Below are 20,663 nucleotides of genomic sequence, written 5' to 3'. Positions count from 1 at the left end.
AGTGGGATAGGAAAGTAGAGATAATTTTCTTATGCAAAAATCACTGTGCAGTAAGAGCTGCAAAAGCAAATCAGGTCAATGGAAGGATTGAAAAATGTTTTCCAACAAATGGACTACCACAATGCCTGTTTTGCATCTAAAAACATGATTTGTTTGCATGCCCTATGACAGGTGCCCTAAATCTTCAAAAGTATTTGCTAGCATGTGGTTACCTAACTATATCCACTTTGTTTTTTACACGTAGAAAAGACAGGAAGTATACTATATATATTTTGACATCCTTATCCTAAGCTCTCCCTTTCCATATTCCTATAAATGTGAGGCTATACATTTTGTAAAATTTCAAAGAGTTCCACGTTTCAACATTCGTATACTATATTACAGGAGAAGACAACAGCAACAGTTGGATTTTCAAGCCATTCAACTATATAAATTAGTGTAAGTCGAATGTTTTATTTATTTTGGCATGATAATATAAATTATTAATTCTGTTTTCATGTCAGCCTAATTATGCTCCCTTAAAACCATGCATGGAAAGCATTATCTTTTTAGAGAGAAAGAGAGAGTGAGAGAGAGAGAAAGGAATAGACTTTATTAGATTAAAAGATGGAACAAAAAAAAAGTATAAATATACATGCACCCAAGATTGTAGAAAATGGGGAATAAAAAAAACGAATTTGACATTATACCTTGCATGTTAAGAAATAAAACAAAAAAGTAGGAGAAGATAAGAAATATATAATTGTATTGCATATCTATTCTCAAGAGTCTTCTCTAGGCTTCCAAAATCTAGAGATTACGATCTCTTTGGTGCCTATAAATTCATGCACTGTATATAGGTGGCAAAACTTTGGTTGTATAGATTGGATTTGGTGTTTCATAATATTTGTATTGTTACTGTTGTTATATTAGTATAAATCAAACCTGAGGTGTAGGATGTTATGGATTAGGTTCAATTAAAACATTAGGATAAGGTTATGAATGTATTTTTTCTAATCTGTGCTACGGGTTTACTTTTTAGGTGTGATAAGAGATGAAATAATGCAGGCAGTAAAAGTTTTTATTGTTGAAAATGTATGTGCTGAAGTTTCTAACACTGAAAAACCCATTTAAAATTGTAATATTTACAAGCAATAAATGAGGTGATTCTTTTTAATATATGTAGTATTCATTTTTCTGGTGTAACTCATCAAAAGTGGAATGGGCATCATTTGTATTTAATTTAAAATGTTTTACTAGGGACTGAGTTCCGCCTACATCTTGGTACTCAAGTTATCCATTCCTTCATAAAGTTCATATGCAATCAACCACATGATTTTTTTTATAGAATATAACTATCCAGTATGTAGTAAGGATATATATCTTGAAGGACAGGCAGGGTTTGTAGCAAAAAAAATTGTGGTTCTGAGCAGATTATTACCGGTGTAAAGTGTTTATTTTAAATCAGATATTCGCAAAAGGAAAGAATTACAAAATATTTCTATCAAATGTGTCAGTGTGTTCCCTCTTTGACATATTCAAGGAATAGCTGAAACAGTCCTTCTTTTACTGGTTCAGTTATATCATATCATACTCAAAACTATTTGAAACAATATTCCTAGGTATTTACTACTGGTTGCTGGAAAATAAGACATTTTACCATCAAGAATTGCTGCTCTGTGATTGTTCCTATAGTATTTATTATAGCCTATTAATTTGTTTATTAGGAAGACATGACTTGTAGAAAGAAAAAAGTTAAGAACATATACTTCTGTATTTTGCGTATACAATGTATTTCTGGCATTTTTGAATTTTCCACTGTGAAGGTCAAGGAGTGGGTGAAATCCAGATAAGTTTATGATTTGGAGTGATAATGGAACAGCCCCTCCCCCGACATCACTAAATTTAAAACTAACCTATAATGATAACTTATAACCTACTAACCTATAATGATAACAGTATGCTGGATATTTTGCAGTTTTTTATTTATTCCACTTAGCTTCTTAATCTTCAGTGCCTTGTATGGATAAACGGTATCATCAACCCTAATTTTCAGGTGATGGAAAATAAAAAAGTATTTTATAATCTAACCCTCTAAAATGGGTTGTAATATACAATAACCTACTGAGTATCATCACCAACTAAGCAGCAGCTCTTACAACATTGGCTTTGGTAGCACAGCACTGAATTTACTAATGAAATCGCACTATACTAATTTATGATTTACATAAAGATAAGGATCTTAATTTTCAGCCATGTGGCTATAATTGTAAATTTTCATTGGAATCAGCTGAAAATAACTGTCAGTTTTTGAAAATAGGAATTCTGTCAGATACACTTAGGGCCCTTTCACACGGGCGGACGAACGGTCCGTTTTTTACAAGTCCGTTTGTAATGCTTCCCTATGGGATTGTGGACGTTAGCGGATATCCGCCTCCGCAAAGATCCGCTTTTTCAGACGGAAGAAAACACTATTTTTCTTCCGTCTGGCGGAACGGATCCGATGAATACGGACACACGGTCCGTATTCATCCGATTCCCCATAGGGGAGAGCGGAGGAAAGACAGGGCGGTCTCTGCACTGTGTGCGGGGACCGCCCTGCCCGCCGACAGCTCAGCGGGGATTTACGGATGATCCCCGCTAAACAGACGGACACACACGGGGCGGATCAATACGGATCCGCTCCGTGTGAAAGAGCCCTAACGCAGTGGGTATCACTTTGATCACTGTCCAGGGTCCACTGTATTTTCTAAAACTGATATGTCCTCAGTAAAAACTTGTGTAGGCCAATTTTAGGTAGTTCTACCTTTCAGTTCTGTAAAATTATACAGTGTATTTGCCTGTACTTTATTTTTGGGACTGTAGTAATAATTCAGTCAGGCTTTTAAGCCTCAGGCACTGTTTGAGAGACTAGCATTAAAAATAATAACCCATTTGCATGAAAATTGGATTTTCTCAACCTGGATTTGTAATACTCAGGACTCAATTTGAAGTGGATGTTTGAATGAGTTCTCTTGTAAGGCTTTATGCAATGCATGTTCTATGTATTTATATATGGTTGGAAACCCTGCATGCTGCTGAATGTTGAACTAGAATTTCTTGTAATTATTAATACATTAATATATAAATGTTTAGCATTTTTCCACTATCTATCTATATATACCTGTATATATATTAGGGCTGTGGAAATTAAAAATGAATTCCTCGATTAATCGTAAAAAAAATTTTGATCGATCAAAATTCTTTTGATCGGTACTAGTGGTGCAACGGATCGTAAATTATCCGTGATCCGAACGGGTCACCATATGCGGATCAGCACACCACGTGATCCGCAGAGCTCCGCTGCTGCCTCAGCCATAGGAAAGGCCGCGGCTTCGGCCTAGCTCCCAGAACGGCGGCCATCTTGGTCCACCCGGCTGCGGCCTAGGTGAGCCTAGAGCGGCGCGCTGACGTCATCACCCGGCCTCAACTGCTCGTGTTCAGCCGGCTTCTCTGGTAAGACTAAGCAAGCACTAATCTTCCTATACAGTGGGGGAGATGTGGACCATATTACAGTGGGGAGATGTCTGTGGATATTACAGTGGGGGAGATTGTGGATATTACAGTGGGGAGATGTCTGTGAATATTACAGTGGGGGTAATTGTGGATATTACAGTGGGGGGATGTCTGTGGATATTACAGTGGGGGAGATTGTGGATATTACAGTGGGGGAGATTGTGGATATTAGTTAGGGTGATTGTGGATATTACAGTGGGGGAGATGTCTGTGGATATTATAGTGAGGGAGATGTGAATATTACAGTGGGGGTGATTGAGGATATTACAGTTGGGGTGATTGTGGATATTACAGTGGGGGAGATGTCTGTGGATATTACAGTGGAGGAGATGTCTGTGGATATTACAGTGGGGGTGATTGTGGATATTACAGTGGGGGAGATGTCTGTGGATATTACAGTGGGGGAGATGTCTGTGGATATTACAGTGGGGGAGATGTCTGTGGATATTACAGTGGGGAGATGTCTGTGGATATAACAGTGGGGGAGATGTCTGTGGATATAACAGTGGGGGAGATGTCTGTGGATATTACAGTGGGGAGATGTCTGTGGATATTACAGTGGGGAGTATATATGGTGGTGATCCGAAAAATGTATGTGCATTATAATTAATCGAAATTAGTCGATTAATCGATTTAAAAAAATCGATTAATCAAACACGAAAATTTTAATCAGTAACAGCCCTTATATATATATATATATATATATATATATATATATATATATATATATATATAATTCAGCTATGTGCATCTACAGTATTTTCAACCTTTGCTGTATGATCCTTATGGTGAAACACTTTGTTTAAACATTTTTGCAACCTTATATAATAGGGCTCAAAATTTGAAGTCACGAGCCACTAGCCAGGCCTTGAAAGTTACTCGCCACCAGTTGTCCCACCCAACCCCTCCCCTGCCCCGCCCCTAAGTCCGCCCCTAAACACACCCTCATAAATGATCTCATGGAATTACATTTTTAAATGTTTTATGCAGAATGAAGTTACAAAAATAAATATTAACAACAATATTAACATAAAGCATATCAGTAACCATCAGTGCAGCCTCACATTAGCCATTAAATGCAGCTTTACAGTTCCAGTTGCCCATCATTGCAACCTCTATGTTCCCATCAAATGAAACCTGTATCTCCGTGACACAAGGAGGAGGAGGGAGGGAGGGGAGCGCTGAAGCCTCCTCTCAAAGTGGCCCCAGTTCGTCCGTCCTGACGCTCTGTGTCCTCTAGCTGATCACTTCTGGCAGAAGCAGTGCAGGCTTCTGTACAGGACATCAGAGCGGGGGGGTTGCGTTATCGATCAGGGAATCCCCCTCTGGCCGCTCTGATGTCCTGTAAAAAAAAAAAAAAAAAACCTGCACTGCTTCTGCCAGAAGTGATCAGCCAGGAAGCTGTCAGACTGGTCCACCCCTGCTCCCCACTCGCACTGCACATAAATTCCCTCGCCAAATGTGAGGAGGCGAGTGCAAATTTTGAGGCCTGTTATATAAAATAATCGTAATGGAGTCATTTTCCCATCAACCAACCAAAGAAAGCTTGGACTTTTCCACTGACATTAATGTTAATGGGCACTTCTGTAATTAAACACCAATGTAAGGGTCCAAGTCTCCCAGTGACATCAGTGTAGGAGGGCCCCTATTCCAATGACCATTAATGCAAGAGGGACATTCTCCCCCTGACTACCAAAGGAAAGAAACGTTTCTTCCATTGACCACTAATGTAAGAGGGCCCTTCTACCACTGGTCACCATCCACTGTAAGTGAGCTTTTCTTTTACTAACTATAATGTAAGGGGGTACTTCTCACTTCAACATCTGACCATTTTTTCAAAATTCACCATTTTGGCAAAATGCTAGAAATCAACACAGAAGATAAAGTTCAGCTTCAGGGGGTATGTCTTTTACAGCCTTGGCTCACATAAAGTGATTGAATGGAGTTGGGTGCCATTCAACTCAGAAGAGGAGTGGCAACCAGCAGTGGAAGTGGACATGACAACTATTTTTGTAGCATATAGTAGAAACATTTTTAGTTGTTTTTAAGGGTTGACCTCATATACACCTGGTGGAACATACTAGGGGGAGTACAACTGGGGGGGTCTGTAGTGGTCTGTAGTGGAGAAGGATCTGGGGGTTTTAGTTGATCATAAGCTCAATAATGGCATGCAATGCCAAGCTGCGGTTTCCAAAGCGAGCAAAGTCCTTTCTTGTATTAAGAGAGGTATGGACTCCAGAGACAGAGATATAATTTTGCCCCTGTACAAATCATTAGTAAGACCTCATCTGGAATATGCAGTTCAGTTTTGGGCACCAGTTCTCAAAAACGATATAGGAGAACTGGAGAAAGTGCAGAGAAGAGCAACCAAACTGATAAGAGGCATGGAGGAGCTCAGCTATGAGGAAAGATTAGAGGAACTAAATTTATTCACTCTTGAGAAGAGGAGAATAAGGGGGGATATGATCAACATGTACAAATATATAAGAGGTCCATACAGTGAACTTGGTGTTGAGTTATTCACTTTACGGTCATCACTGAGGACAAGGGGGCACTCTTTACGTCTAGAGGAAAAGAGATTTCACCTCCAAATACGGAAAGGTTTTTTCACAGTAAGAGCTGTGAAAATGTGGAACAGACTCCCTCCAGAGGTGGTTCTGGCCAGCTCAGTAGATTGCTTTAAGAAAGGTCTGGATTCTTTCCTAAATGTACAGAATATAACTGAGTACTAAGATTTGTAGGTATAGTTGATCCAGGGTAAATCCGATTGCCTCTCGGGGGATCAGGAAGGAATTTTTTCCCCTGCTGTAGCAAATTGGATCATGCTCCGCTGGGGTTTTTTGCCTTCCTCTGGATCAACTGTGGGTATGGAGCTGGGTGTATAGGATTTTACTGTGTTTTTTTATTTTGTTTTTTGTGGTTGAACTGGATGGACTTGTGTCTTTTTTCAACCTGACTAACTATGTAACTATGTAACTATGTAACTATGTAACACACGCCAGCTCCAAAAAGAGCAGAGAGGCGGTGTATCCAGGGATAACTTGATAGTGATCTCCCCTCCAGTGCTGCAATAAGCACAGTTTTATGTTAGTTTGCTTCCTTTGTTTTTTTAATAAATATATTGAGTAATGAAGTATCCCTCTCTGGCTCTTAGTTACATAGTTACAGGGCCAGATTAAGAACATCATGGGCCTGGTGCTGAGGATTTTGGTGGGGCCTTTTACATTATAATAAATACAGTATAATAAATTAATAAATAAAAATGCAAATAATATTAAAAACAGTAACAATATGTGTAGCGGTGTGTTGCTATGAGTTACTAACATCCATGCATATTCACCCTGCTGCCAGACATCCATTTGTCACACTTTGTAGACATTATGAACAGTCTTTTGCCTTGTTTTGCTGTTTTATTTGGGGGATTGAACTTGGTTGGGGGAAGGGATATGGGATGCCCATAGCACAAATTGATATTTGCCATCTTAGAGTGGATCCAGCGTTACATGGACAGATGGTTTACTCATTATCTTGACAAATGATATAGCAGTTTATACGTTACACTCCTTAGATGGGATAAAATGGTGGACCCTAATCCTGACAGACTTTTTGCCTCAGAACTTTCCCGCCTCTGCACTCTCCCTGCAGATCTTTACCTCAGGACACTTCTCCTCCTGCACATCACTTTCCTGTCACAGATTAGTACTCCTGTCCTGCCATCTTCAGCCCACTAGGCCTCACTCTGAATAAGTCCTAGTAATTTAAATTGATGATCCTGAATAGGCCAGGGGCCTGCAATACCTATTTTTGTGGCCGTAGATATTACTGGAGGAAAATATTTGATGATGAACTATTGATCCCAGCGGTCCCGACTTGCAAATCCTGCACCCTCAGGCTGCATCGATTTGACCCAAACTCCACAGTCTCTCCTCTGGCTCTACACCCAGCTCCTGTTCCAGAACACCTTTCCATGACCGTGTCAGGAAAGGCTCCCTCCCAGCTCTCCCTGGCGTGCCTCTTCCAGATCTCCACTGTGCCTCACTCACCGACTCCTGCCCCGAGTCCTTCCTGAAGAATTTACCTGGACCATGCGAAGCAACTGCTCTCCAGCACCTGTTCCAGGACACCTCTCCATGACCGTGTAAGGAGAGGCTCCCCCCAGCTCCCGAGCTCCTCCGCCTGATCCCCCCCCCAGATGGGGGTGTCTCTTTAGCACGCAGTCTAGCACTCCATCCTTTAGTTCACCCAGTCAACAAACCACGCCCAGCATGCTGATTGAGGGAATATATAGGAGGCCCGCCCCCTGCCAATCCTAGTTGGGGATTGGTCAGAGCTCCTACATACACCCCATGCCACTTCAACTCTCAGCCCTGCCCCCTTTTCCAGAACATTCTCACTGGAAACAGGGGAGGCGCCCAAAAGCTGAAGTGCATGTCAGTCACACCCACTGCTACACTAAACACTCCCTGCCCTCATATAAAAAACAAACAGGCCTAGCTCACAGCATAGACCTGCTTAAATGTATCTGCACTGGCAGCTAACACAAAACAATTCACATCTAGCACCTACCTATAGTAGAGAGTGCTACATATGCATTTAGAAATTTCCCTAGGATAGGGCGCTTCGTACATCATGAAACGGTGGTGGTGGAGGAAAGATTGAGCTGTCATCCAGCTGCATCACTGGTCCCACTGTTAATTGTTCTCTCTTGTTTGCGGTGTCTATGTGCAAAGATTTGTGTGCATTCCTGTTTTCTGTTTTTTGCCTTTAGGTTCTAAATCGATAACAAAAATTGTGTAGTATTAAACCCCCCTTGGATCAGTGGTCAACGGGAGCAAAAAACGCTCCTGTATCAATGGTCAGTGGGAATAATAAATAGTCCTGTATCAGGGGTCAGCAGGAGTAATAAATGCACCAGCATTAGTGGTCAGTGGTAGTAATAAATGTCCCTGCATTATAAGTGGAAGAATTAAATGCCTTTGTATCAGTGGTCAGTGAGAGCAATGGATGCCGATACATCAGTGATCAGTGGAAGTGATAAATGCCCTAGTATCAGTGGTCAGTGAGAGTGATAAATGCCCCTGCATTAGTAGTCAGTTGGTTTAATAAATGCATTTGAGGTCGGTGAGAGAATGGTTAGAATATATTGCCCCACCATTTGTGTCAATGGTCAGAATATAGTGCTTCGCCATTGATGTCAGTGGGAGTAATGGTGCCCAAACATTGGTTTTCTGAGGTACAGTGTTCAGTGTCCTCTGCCATTCTTTGTGGTAGACATGCAAAATGGATTTTTTTTTTTTCGGATAGATTCATAGTTACATAGTTACATAATAGGAGAGGTTGAAAAAAGACACAAGTCCATCAAGTCCAACCTATGTGTGTGATCATATGTCAGTATTACATTGTATATCCCTGTATGCTGTGGTCCTTCAGGTGCTTATCTAATAGTATATTTAAAACTATCAATGCTCCCCGCTGAAATCACCGCCCGTGGAAGGGAATTACACATCCTTGCCACTCTTACAGCAAAGAAGCCTCTACGCAGTTTAAGGTTAAACCCAATTTCTTCTAATATCTTTTTTCATTTTAATACCTGGCCACGTGTTTTATTAAACTCCCCTTCTGCGGAAACATTTTATCCCTATTGTGGGGTCACCAGTATGATATTTGTAAATTGAAATCATATCCTTTCTCAAGCGTCACTTCTCCAGAGAGGATAAGTTCAGTGCCTGTAATCTTTCCTCATAACTAATATCCTCCAGTCCCTTTATTAGCTTTGTTGCCCTTCTCTGTACTCGCTCTATTTCCAGTACATCCTTCCTGAGAACTGGTGCCCAGAACTGGACAGCATACTCCAGGTGAGGCCCGACCAGAGTCTTGTAGAGTGGGAGAATTATCACTTTATCTCTGGAGTTAATCCCCTTTTTAATGCATGCCAAAATTCTGTTTGCTTTGTTAGCAGCAGCTTGGCATTGCATGCCATTACTGAGCCTATCATCCACCAGGACCCCCAAGTCCTTTTACATCCTTGATTCCCCCAGAGTTTTTTTCCCCAGTGAGTAGATTGCATTCATATTTTTGACACCCAAATGCATTATTTAAAATTTTTCCACATCAAACCTCATTTTCCATGTAGTCGCCCACCCCATTAATTTGTTTAGATCTTCTTGTAAGGTTTCCACATCCTGCGGAGAAGTTATTGCCCTGCTTAGCTTAGTATCGTCCGCAAATACAGAGATTGAACTGTTTACCCCATCCTCCAGGTCGTTTATGAACAAATTAACTAGGATTGGTCCCAGCACAGATCCCAGATCTGGATTGATCCCAGCCGGGCGTAGTTGTGAGCATGCGCAGAGGGGTGCGGGACATACGTCCACGTCACGGCGCATGCGCCATTCGTTCTGCCTTTCATTTGCATGAGGTCACGCTTCATTTAAATGGATCATGCCCACTTCCTTCCTACTTTGAAATACGCCGGCTTACGCCTACGAATTTACATTACGCTGGCGCAATGTTGGGAGCATTTGCTCTGAGAATACGGTGCTTGCCTCTCTAAGTTACGTTGGCGTAGTGCATATGAGATGCGCTACGCCGGCATAAAGATGCGCCGATCTACGTGAATCTGGGCCAAAGTGTCTACAAACTATGGAATATTTTTTTTTACTAGTAATGGTGGGGATCAGTTACTTATAGCGGGACTGCGATACTGGGACACTAACTGACACTTTGACACTTTTTGAGGACCAGTGATACTAATACAGTTATCAGTGCTAAAAATATGCCCTGTCACTGTACTAATGACACTGGCTGGGAAGGGGTTAAACATCAGAGGCGATCAAAAGATTAACTGTGTGCCTAGCCAGTGTTTGTGCACTGTGTGGGAGGTGATTTTACTAGAGGAAGGCATGGATCCATGTTCCTGCTTTAAAGGAACACAGGATCCATGCCTACTGTACTGACAGAATAGTGATCTCCTATATTTACTCCATTCTGGCTCTCTGCCCAATGATCGGCGGGTGCTGGTTAACATCGAGTCCATGGTACCCGCAAATCAGCTCCTGCTGTGTCTAATAACAGCGGGAGCAGTTTACTGGCGAGTGTTTAAAGAAGATTTCCAGGATAATCCCAATATAAAAAATACACCCCAAACACCAATTCTGAATAACCAGTGTAAGAAAGATTAGTATACTTACCTATTTTCAGGCAGCTCCTGTGGGTCCTGTGTCAGAGGAGAGCCTTCAACAATGGCTGGCAATGCATGAAAGTGGTGACATCACTCATGGGCTTACTATGACCCACCCATTGTTGGTGTTCCTTCCTCCCCCCTGCAGCTACTACTGGCTGACACAGGGGAGCCAGATCACATGACCAGACCAGAGTGGCCTAAAAATCAGTAAGTATACAGATCTTTCTAAGGCTGCTTTCACACTGAGGCGCATTACAGGCGCTATAGCGCTAAAAATAGCGCCTGCAAAGCGCCTTGAAAGGGCCTCTCCTTTCACTCCAATGTGAAAGCCTGATAGGACGGTAAAAAAAGTCCCGCTAGCCACATCTTTGCAGTGCTGTAGGAGCGGTGTATACACTGCAAAGCAACGTGCCGCTAAAAATATTGGCGCTTTACCGCTGACGCCTAGCACTGCTCAGTGTGAAAGCAGCCTTACACAATTTAGTCAGCATAGGTGTTAGGAAGGGGGAGGGAGCATTTTTAAGATTAGTTAAGTTTGTCATGTAATTTTTTTTACCCTTTGTTTTTATCCTAAGTTTTTCTGTGCCATGGATCTGTGCACCGAAGACCAATTTACTTGCACTGGAAAACAGTGCAGAAATGCAGGTGCTGGAAATTCCAGCTTTGCTGCTTTGCGCACACAATGGTAAGCAAATAAATTAAAAATAGCAATGTAAACCCTTACAGTGAAAGCTTAGAGAGATTAAGCAGGTTTGATTTGAAAAAATATGCTTTGGAGGCAACCTGATTATATTTTTAAATATCTCCGAGGTCTGTGAAAAGTTTTGGAAAATTAATGTTGCATGGAAGGAACATTTTTCCATTAGTTTTGTATACAGTTCTCTACAGTTGTTATGTTGTTGAATGCTATTTTGCCTGAGATAGAATAGGAAACCAGCAATATGCTGTTGTGTTCCTGACAAAATTTATAGGTAGATTCACAAAGAGTTAGGCCGGCTTATCTCCAGATAAGCCGACCTAACTCTGAATCTACGCTGGCGTTTGTTTAAGTGTATTCTCAAACAGAGATACACTTAAACAAAGCTAAGATAGGCAGGCTTGCGCCGTTCTATCTTAGCTTGCAATGTTTCTGATGGCCGCTAGATGGCGCGTCCATTGCGGCCGGCGTAGATTATGTAAATGAGGGGGATACGCCGATTCACGAACGTACGCCAGGCCTACACCGTCGCTTTACGTCTTTTCCGTAAGGGTTACGCCGCCTAAAGTTATTCCACCTATGAGGTGGAATAACAATGTTAAGTATGGCCGCCGTTCCCGCTGCGAGGTTCGAATTTTTTACGTCGTTTGCGCAAGTCGTCCGTGAATCGGGGTTTACGTACACGTCGAAATCAATAGGCCCGTACGGCGTACTTAGCCGCAATGCGCACTGGGAAATGTAGTCGCCCGGCGCATGCGCAGTGTAAAAAAACGTGAGGTCAAGCCTCATTTCCATACAACACGCCCCCCTCCTAGCAATTTGAATTAGGCGCCCTTACGCCCGCTCGTTTTAGGCTACACCGCTGTAGATTAGCAGGTAAGTGGTTTGTGAATCACTACTAGCCTAACTAATTTACGACGGTGTAGCCTAAAAAGGCTAGGCTGCGCCGTCCTAAAGTTAGGCCAATGTGTGTGAATCTACCCCATAGTGTATTCTTTTGCTAGCCTGAGCTGTTACTTGCCCTTTTCTGTTCCCTGAAGGCAGGGCCGGACTGGGAATAGAAACCAGCCCTGGAAAAAAATTCAAACCAGCCCCACAGCATTAATATACCAGCCCAACATCATTATGTAATTTTCTTCTTCATAAAAGGGAAAACCATACATTTTAAAGCATGTTTGAAGAGTGTATTATATATAGATAAGACAGGTACGAAAGCACATAGGCCCGGATTCACAAAGCACTTTTGCCGACGTATCTACAGATACGCCGCGTAAGTGCAAATATGCGCCGTCGTATCTGTGCGCCGGACCCACAAACGAAGATACGCCTAAAAATAGGCTTCATCTCACCGACGTAACTTGCCTACGCCGGCGTAGCGTGGGTGCATATTTACGCTGAACGCATTTTGCGTTCCCATTTATTTTATATTCAAATATGCAAATGAGGGAGATACGACGATTCATGAACGTACATGCGCCCGGCGCAGGCTACGCGATGTGCGCGTAAGTTGTACGTCCGGCCTAAAGTTATTCCCCATAAAGCAGGTGTAACTCAGCAACAGACGTGCACAGGTCAGCTGGAGAGCAGCTGCAGCAGCACTGTTACATACGAGCTGAGCAACCACACTTGCAGGACAACACATCTGTATGCCAACATGCCAGGGGCAGCCATGGTCCTAGCACTACTGCGTCCACAGGCACGGAGGAGGGCACGGGAGAGGATATACCGAACGTGCATGAACGTCTTTGGCATGGGGGAATCGGAGGTGTATCGCATCTTCAGATTCAGCTCTGATGCCATCCTGGAATTAGCCACAGCCCTGCATGATGAAATCACCAGCCAAACACAACGCTCACATGCAGTGCAGCCACTGGTCAAGGTACTGGCAATACTGCATTTCCTCGCCAGTGGATCTTTCCAACGTACAAGTGGAGTCGTGTCTGTGATGTCACAATCCACCATGAGCAGATGCGTGCACCAGGTTGTCCCCGCAATCCTCACACGCATGTCCCACCACATCATCAAACCCACCCATGAGCACCTGCGGCAGAAGGCAATACAGGATTTCTACAGAATTGCCGGATTCCCACGCACCGTGGGGGCCATTGATTGCACACATGTGGCACTACGGCCCCCCGTGCCACAGAGCACATATACCGCAATCGTAAGCAGTGGCATTCCATCAACATACAGGTGATAGCTGATGCCCAATGCCTCATATGGCACGTCCGTGCCAAACACCCCGGGGCCAGCCACGACAGCTACATATACCTTCAAAGCAACATCCCAACAGAATTCGAACAGAACGTGTACAGGGACAGCTGGTTGCTTGGTGAGTGACATGGGTGTCAGGCATGACTGTCTGACCCCATGATGCAGACATCACGAGGGGTACATGCACGACTAACATCCTCCTGTCTTTTCCCTTCCAGGTGACTCTGCACGGCGTGTCACCTTGGGCCCCATCTCCTGACTCCATACCGGAATCCTCAAACCAGAGGAGAGAGAAGATACAATGCTGCACACATACGCACCCATGCAGTGGTGGAGCACACATTTGGCATCCTGAAGTCCTGTTTCCGATGCCTGGATAAGTCCGGGGGGACCCTGTAGTATTCCCCAAACTTTGTTTGCCAGATCATCAGTGCATGTTGCGTGATGCACAACTACGCCATGAGAAAGGGCCTGGAGATTGACATATGTGATGACCTGACCCCCGAACCAGACAGTCCCCCCCTGCCCAAGGCTACCCCGTCTGCTGAAGGAACAGCAGTCAGGAGTTGCCTCGTGGAATGCATCTTTGCACGTTAAACACACACATTCATCATGGCACACGGACAATGCACACATGCACACCACTGTGGTCCCTAGCTCACACACATCACATCCACCTCACATTGGTTTAGCCCAAGTCCACCGTGCAGGACTTGGGAGCAGCAACACCACGCCAAGGCCCAATGATGTTGCTGTCCATTCATACCACATTCACACAGTCGTGGGGATGACCTCTCCCCGACGAACCAAGGTGACACGCCTCGCTGGCAAGAATGTCACCCACACATTCACACACCAGTCACACTGTAGCCTGCACTACTGACCGTGCGCAGTGACTACAAAATAAAATAAAAGGGATCATGCCATTGTCTGACATGGCATGCCCTTACCGGAGGACGGCACATCCATCTGTGCATGTCCAACCAAAACAAAAAATAAAGCTCATAATCTGAGCCAAAACAAAACATAGAGCAGTCATTTGCCCTCTCGTGGGCCAGGCCTGGTGCCACGGTTACGACTCAATTGTCTGGGGGGAGCCTCGGGTGGGGGGGGGCATCAGGAGGAGGTTCATCCCCTGGTCTGTCACTCCTGGCAGATGTTGGCTGCATGCCCTCCAACGCAACGGCAATGCGGGAGCGGACAGAGTTTGTATCCGCCTGCATCCGCAGTGGTCTGCCGCTGGAGGCACCTGTTCTGCCTTCCCTCCGCCTCGATGGCAGCAGAGTTGGCCTGTACAGCCACTCCCAGGCTCTTCACCTCCGCCACGAGGCCTGCAGCTCCCCAATGGCCCTGGTATGACACTCCAGGCTGGCCTGCACAACCAAGCCCTGGTCCCCAGATAGTGAGGGACCCCCTGCCACCATGTGGTGCCGCATGTCCTCAAGGGTCTCGGTTTGGTCACCCAGACATGTCACCATGGCAGCGCAGTTAGCGCTCACGTCCTGCAGGCAGTCCGACATCGTGCTGGTATGCTCAGCCTGCTGTGTGAGGCACTGCTGCATAGTGGCTGCGGTGCCCTGCACAGTCACTGTGCACTCAGCCTGGGTCTTTGCTGAGGAGGCCAGGCTGTCAGCCACACGGCGCAGGTCACAAGCTAGAGCACCCGTGTGGCGTGTCTGCCTTGCCTGCTCCCTCGCCAGCCCTTCTTGGAGGGATCCAGCTACACCCCTGGTCTTCCTTAAAGCCTTCCTGGGGGATGGAGAGGCTTGTGCCCATCCGGACGGGGTAGCCCTGGATGGGGTAGCCCTGGAGGGGGTAGCCCTGGAGGGGGTTCCCCTGGATGGGGTAGCCCTGGATGGGGTTCCTCTGGATGGGGTAGCCCTGGAGGGGGTTCCACTGATGGGCGTGGAGGTCTCCGATGGTCCGGGGAAAATGGAAGCCTCCTCAAAATAGAGGCATTCCTCGAGATCAAGATCCACCGGCTCCTCCACAACAACCTCTAGAGCAGAGGTGTGGGCACTCCCCTCCACCGATGAATCATGGCTTCCCAGGGGGTCAGGCTGAGGCTGAGGATGTTCCGGGGATGGCATGGGTCGGACACCGTCAGACGATGGCCCAGCTCCCTCCAGCACATCTGTGGATGACACAAAACATTCACATGTTGGTGGACCCACATACTTGTCACATGTTCCCTTCCACCCCCTCACATGCTACACACCGAATGGGGGATGAAACACACTTACCTCTCCTCAAGTCCTGGTCACTGGAGTCAAAGCCCTCCATGCCCTCCACCTGCTCCCGCTCCAGACAGCTGGCGATGACCTCCTCCTCATCAGTCAACTTTAGAGCAGAAGCTGGTCCTCCTCTCGTGCCCCTGAGGTGCCTTTTCATGCTGGCCAGCTTATCCCGGACCCGACGTCTCATATCATTAATCTTCTTTTGAAAATCGTCGGAGGTCCTGGTCTCATGCCGAAGAGCATTGACATCCAGGGTGATCTTCTCGTAGATCTCCTTCTTCCTTGCCTTGCTGGTCGTGGCACTCTGTGCGCCATGGAGGAACACATCATGCTGTGCTATTACAGAGGTCAGGATAGCCCTCTCTTCCAAGGAGAAATGTTTCTTCCTCCTCTCCTTGTCCACCTTAGCAGCTGACATGGCTCCACAAAAGTACTGTGCTCCAGGGCGTATGGCTGGGCGTATTTATGTGCTTGGCGTAAGCCGGTGGGCCGGCGTATCTCAGGAAGTTGCGCCGGCGTAGTTCTGAGCATGCTCATAGGGGTGCTGGTCATACGTCCGCGTCACTGCGCATGCGCCGTTCATGATACGCCGGACCTTCATTTGCATGGGGTCACACCCACTTCCACCTACGCCGGTCTGCGCCTTCTAAATCCACGCCTTTGGGAGCACTGGCTTCCTGAATTCCATGCTTGCCTCTCTGCGCTGCGTCGGCGTAGCGTAAAGAAGATACGCTACGGCGGCATAAATATGCGCCGATGTATGTGAATCCGGGCCATAGGGTTTTTATATACAGTTGTATTCAAAATTATTCAACCCCCACTGAAATTGATTGTTTTGCCAAGTTTGACATTGATTTTGATCATCCTGTCATCCTGCTTACAATTAAATCAAAGAGGCACGTGTAGGTCAGACAAATATAACATAACATTTATAATGAAATAACCACAAATGTCTTTTCTGTGCTCACATCATTATCAGTTTTGTTCAACCCCCAATTGACATTCAATCTTAGTACTTAGTACAACATCCTTTTACAGTTATAACAGCTTTTAAACTTGAAGCATAGCTTGACACAAGTGTCTTGCAGCGATCTACGGGTATCTTCGCCCATTCGGCATGGGCAAAAGCCTCCAGTTCAGTCACATTCTTAGACTTGCGCACTGCAACTGCTTTCTTTAAGTCCCACCAGAGGTTCTCAATCGGATTTAAGTTTGGTGACTGCGATGGCCACTCCAAAATGTCCCAGCCTTTAATCTGCAACCATGCTCTAGTGGACTTGGAGGTATGCTTGGGATCATTGTCCTGTTGAAAGGTCCAACGTCTCCCAAGCCTCAAGTTTGTGATGGACTGCATCACATTGTTATCCACTATCTCCTGGTACTGAAGAGAATTCATGGTACCTTGCACACGCTGAAGCTTCCCTGTACCTGCTGAAGCAAAACAGCCCCAAAGCATGATTGACCTCCCGCCATGCTTCACAGTAGGCAAGGTGTTCTTTTCATCATAGGCCTTGTTCTTCCTCCTCCAAACATAGCGTTGATCCATGGGCCCAAACACTTCTAATTTTGTTTCATCAGTCCACAGAACACAATCCCAAAACTTCTGTGGTTTGTCCACATGATTTTTGCATACTGCAGTCGACTCTTCTTATTCTTTGGAGACAGCAAGGGGGTGCGCCTGGGAGTTCTGGCATGGAGGCCTTCATTACGCAGTGTGCGCCGTATTGTCTGAGCAGAAACTTCAGTACCCACATCTGACAAATCTTTTGTCAGTTCCTCAGCAGTCACAAGGGGACTTTTCTCCACTCTACGCTTCAGGTAGCGCTCAGCAGTCGAAGTCTGCATCTTCTTTCTGCCAGGACCAGGTAGCGTTTCAACAGTGCCCTTTGGCTTGAATTTGCGAATGATGCTTCCTATGGTGTCTCTTGGTATGTTTAACATCTTTGCAATCTTCTTATAGCCATTGCCCTTCCTGTGAAGAGTAATCACCTCTTCTCTTGTCTTCCCGGACCATTCTCTTGACTTCACCATGTTTGTAACCACACCAGTAAATGTCTAGAAGGAGCTGAGTATCACAGTCATTTTAAAGCTGCCTGATTGGTGCTTATTAGGCTTTATTGCTGCTCCCTGACATCCACAGGTGTTTTCTGTTCTTCAGAGTGGTAGTCTTTAAGGGGTTGAATAATTGTGTAAATGAAGAATTCACAAAATAAACATTTACTACTGTATTACAAAACCAACTGATGTCATTTTAGTTGCATATGGTTCTTTAAGAAGTCCTTGTAGGATTTCATTCTGAATACAATTACAAATGTACACTAAATTCCCTAAAACCCTTTACAGCATTGGGGGGTTGAATAATTTTGAACACAACTGTATATATATATATATCAGCAAATGCCAGTTAAAATTGGAGCAATCATCAAGGGCAGTAGTGTATTTAGGTTTTGTGCTGTCCTAGGCCTGACTAAACTCATGCACCCCCTAATTTAAATATGACACACCCCTTCCTGTCAAGACCACACTCCTTTCTGTTTAAGTCCCGCCCTGAAATTTATGAGCATGGATAGTTCTGAGGGCCGGGGGGGGGGGCAATGGATTCCCTTAATTTGCATAGATTTCCTCTCACTTCCTGTTTGGCTATGGGGCAGGAAGTAAAGGTAAACTTCTGCGATGGGACAGGGATAGTAGAAAATAAACTGACAGGGGCTATAACCCTCCCTTACTCTATCCAAAATGAAAAAATAAAAGTGTTGCCTATGGCTTTAAGCACAAACTAAGAAGATATAACCATGCCAATGGTGCAGCAGAAAACATAGCACAGTGAGGAAGAGACCACCTTCCACAGAAAGAATACAGTAAGGTAAGGGGGGTTACAAATATGAGGAGGAACCTTTATATCGGTGCCCCCTTACATTATAGTATTCATGCCCCTCCCTCACATCAGTGACCCCCCCTCAGACTGGCCTGGCGGCGCTGTCACTGACCTCCTCTCAGATGCATCGTGCAGGGCTCAGTCAGTCAGCTCCAGCTTGGTTGGCTCTGGTTTTATCCTATAGTCTCCTCTCCACAGTCCACACATGTCTGACTTCCATGACACCCATCCTGGCAGTGCTCCCACTCTTGACTCCTCTCCAGACTCCCTCAGAGACTGCAGACATGATATAAGACAAGAGATGATCAGAGGCTGCGGACATGATAAAAGACAAGAGATGATCAGAGGCTGCTGACATGATACAGGAGATGTCAGAGGCTTTGGGCATGGTACAAGAGATCAATGCAGCCTCATCAATGCCCATGAAATGCAGCCTCATTGTGCCCATCAATAACGCCTCACTGTGCTTGACCATGCAGCCTCACTGTGCCCATAAATGGAACGTCACTGTGCCCATCAATGCAGCCTACCCGACTGTGCCAGTCCATGCAGCCTCACTGTGCCCATCAGTGCAGCTTTACTATGCCTGTCCATGCAGCTTTACTGTGCCTGTCCATGCAGCCTCACTGTGCCCATCCATGCTGCCTCACTGTGCCCATCCATGCATTTTTACTGTGCCCATCAAGAAGCCTCTCTGTGCCCGTCCATGCAGCCTCACTGTCCATCAATGCAGCGTCACTGCCTATCAATAAGCTTCACTGTGCCCCTCAATGCAGCATCACCGTGCCCGTCAATAAGCCTCACCATGCCCGTCAATAAACCTCACTATGCCCCTCAATAAGCCTCACTGTTCCCCTCAATAAGCCTCACCGTACCTCTCAATAAGCATCACCGTGCCCCTCAATAAGCCTCACCATGCCCCTCAATAAGCCTCACCGTGCCCCTCAATGCAGCGTCACCGTGTCCCTAAATAAGCCTCGCTGTGCCCCTCAACGCAAAGTCACCGTGCCCCTCAATGCAGAGTCGCCGTGCCCCTAAATAAGCCTCACGTGTCCCTCAATGCAGCATCACCGTGCCCCTCAATGCAGAGTCACCGTGCCCCTCAATGCAGAGTCACCGTGCCCCTAAATAAGTCTCACTGTGCCCCTCAATGCAGAGTCACCATGCCCCTAAATAAGCCTCACCGTGCCCCTCAACGCAGAGTCACCGCGCCCCTCAATAAGCATCACCATGCCCCTCAATAAGCCTCACCGTGGCCCTCAATGCAGCGTCACCGTGCCCCTAAATAAGCCTCACCGTGCCCCTCAATGCAGAGTCACCGTGGCCCTAAATAAGCCTCAACGTGCCCCTCAATGCAGCATTAGGGGCATGGTGACTTTGCATTGAGGGGCACGGTGACTCTGCATTAAGGGGCAATGCAGAGTCACCGTGCCCCTCAATGCAAAGTCACCGTGCCCCTAAATAAGCATCACCGTGCCCCTCAATGCAGAGTCACCGTGCCCCTCAATGCAGAGTCACCGTGCTCCTAAATAAGCCTCACAGTGCCCCTAAATAAGCCTCACAGTGCCCCTCAATGCAGAGTCACTGTGCCCTTAAATAAGCCTCACCATGCCCCTCAATGCAGCGTCACCGTGCCCCTCAATGCAGAGCCACCGTGCCCCTAAATATGCCTCACCGTGCACCTCAATGCAGAGTCACCGTGCCCCTCAATGCAAAGTCACCGTGCCCCTAAATAAGCATCACCGTGCCCCTCAATGCAGAGTCACCGTGCTCCTAAATAAGCCTCACCGTGCCCCTAAATAAGCCTCACAGTGCCCCTCAATGCAGATTTACCATGCCCCTCAATGCAGCATTACCATGCCCCTCAATGCAGCGTCATGTGCCCCTCAATGCAGAGTCACTGTGCCCCTCAATGCAGAGTCA

At 45.7% G+C, this 20,663-nt stretch overlaps 1 protein-coding gene across 1 annotated transcript in view; it reads left to right on the top strand.

Annotated features, from left to right (window-relative positions):
* Positions 1-215: 215 nt before the first annotated feature.
* The window catches only part of RGS21 (regulator of G protein signaling 21), a 74,542-nt gene continuing 54,094 nt past the window's right edge, over positions 216-20,663 (top strand). The window contains exon 1 of the mRNA XM_040359673.1: positions 216-438. The gene's annotated coding sequence lies outside the window, so the exon portion shown is untranslated. The remainder of the gene's footprint in view (positions 439-20,663) is intronic.

Source organism: Rana temporaria, chromosome 7 (genome assembly GCF_905171775.1).
Source record: "Rana temporaria chromosome 7, aRanTem1.1, whole genome shotgun sequence".
NCBI lineage: Eukaryota > Metazoa > Chordata > Amphibia > Anura > Ranidae > Rana > Rana temporaria.
This window is presented reverse-complemented; position numbering and strand designations above follow the sequence as displayed.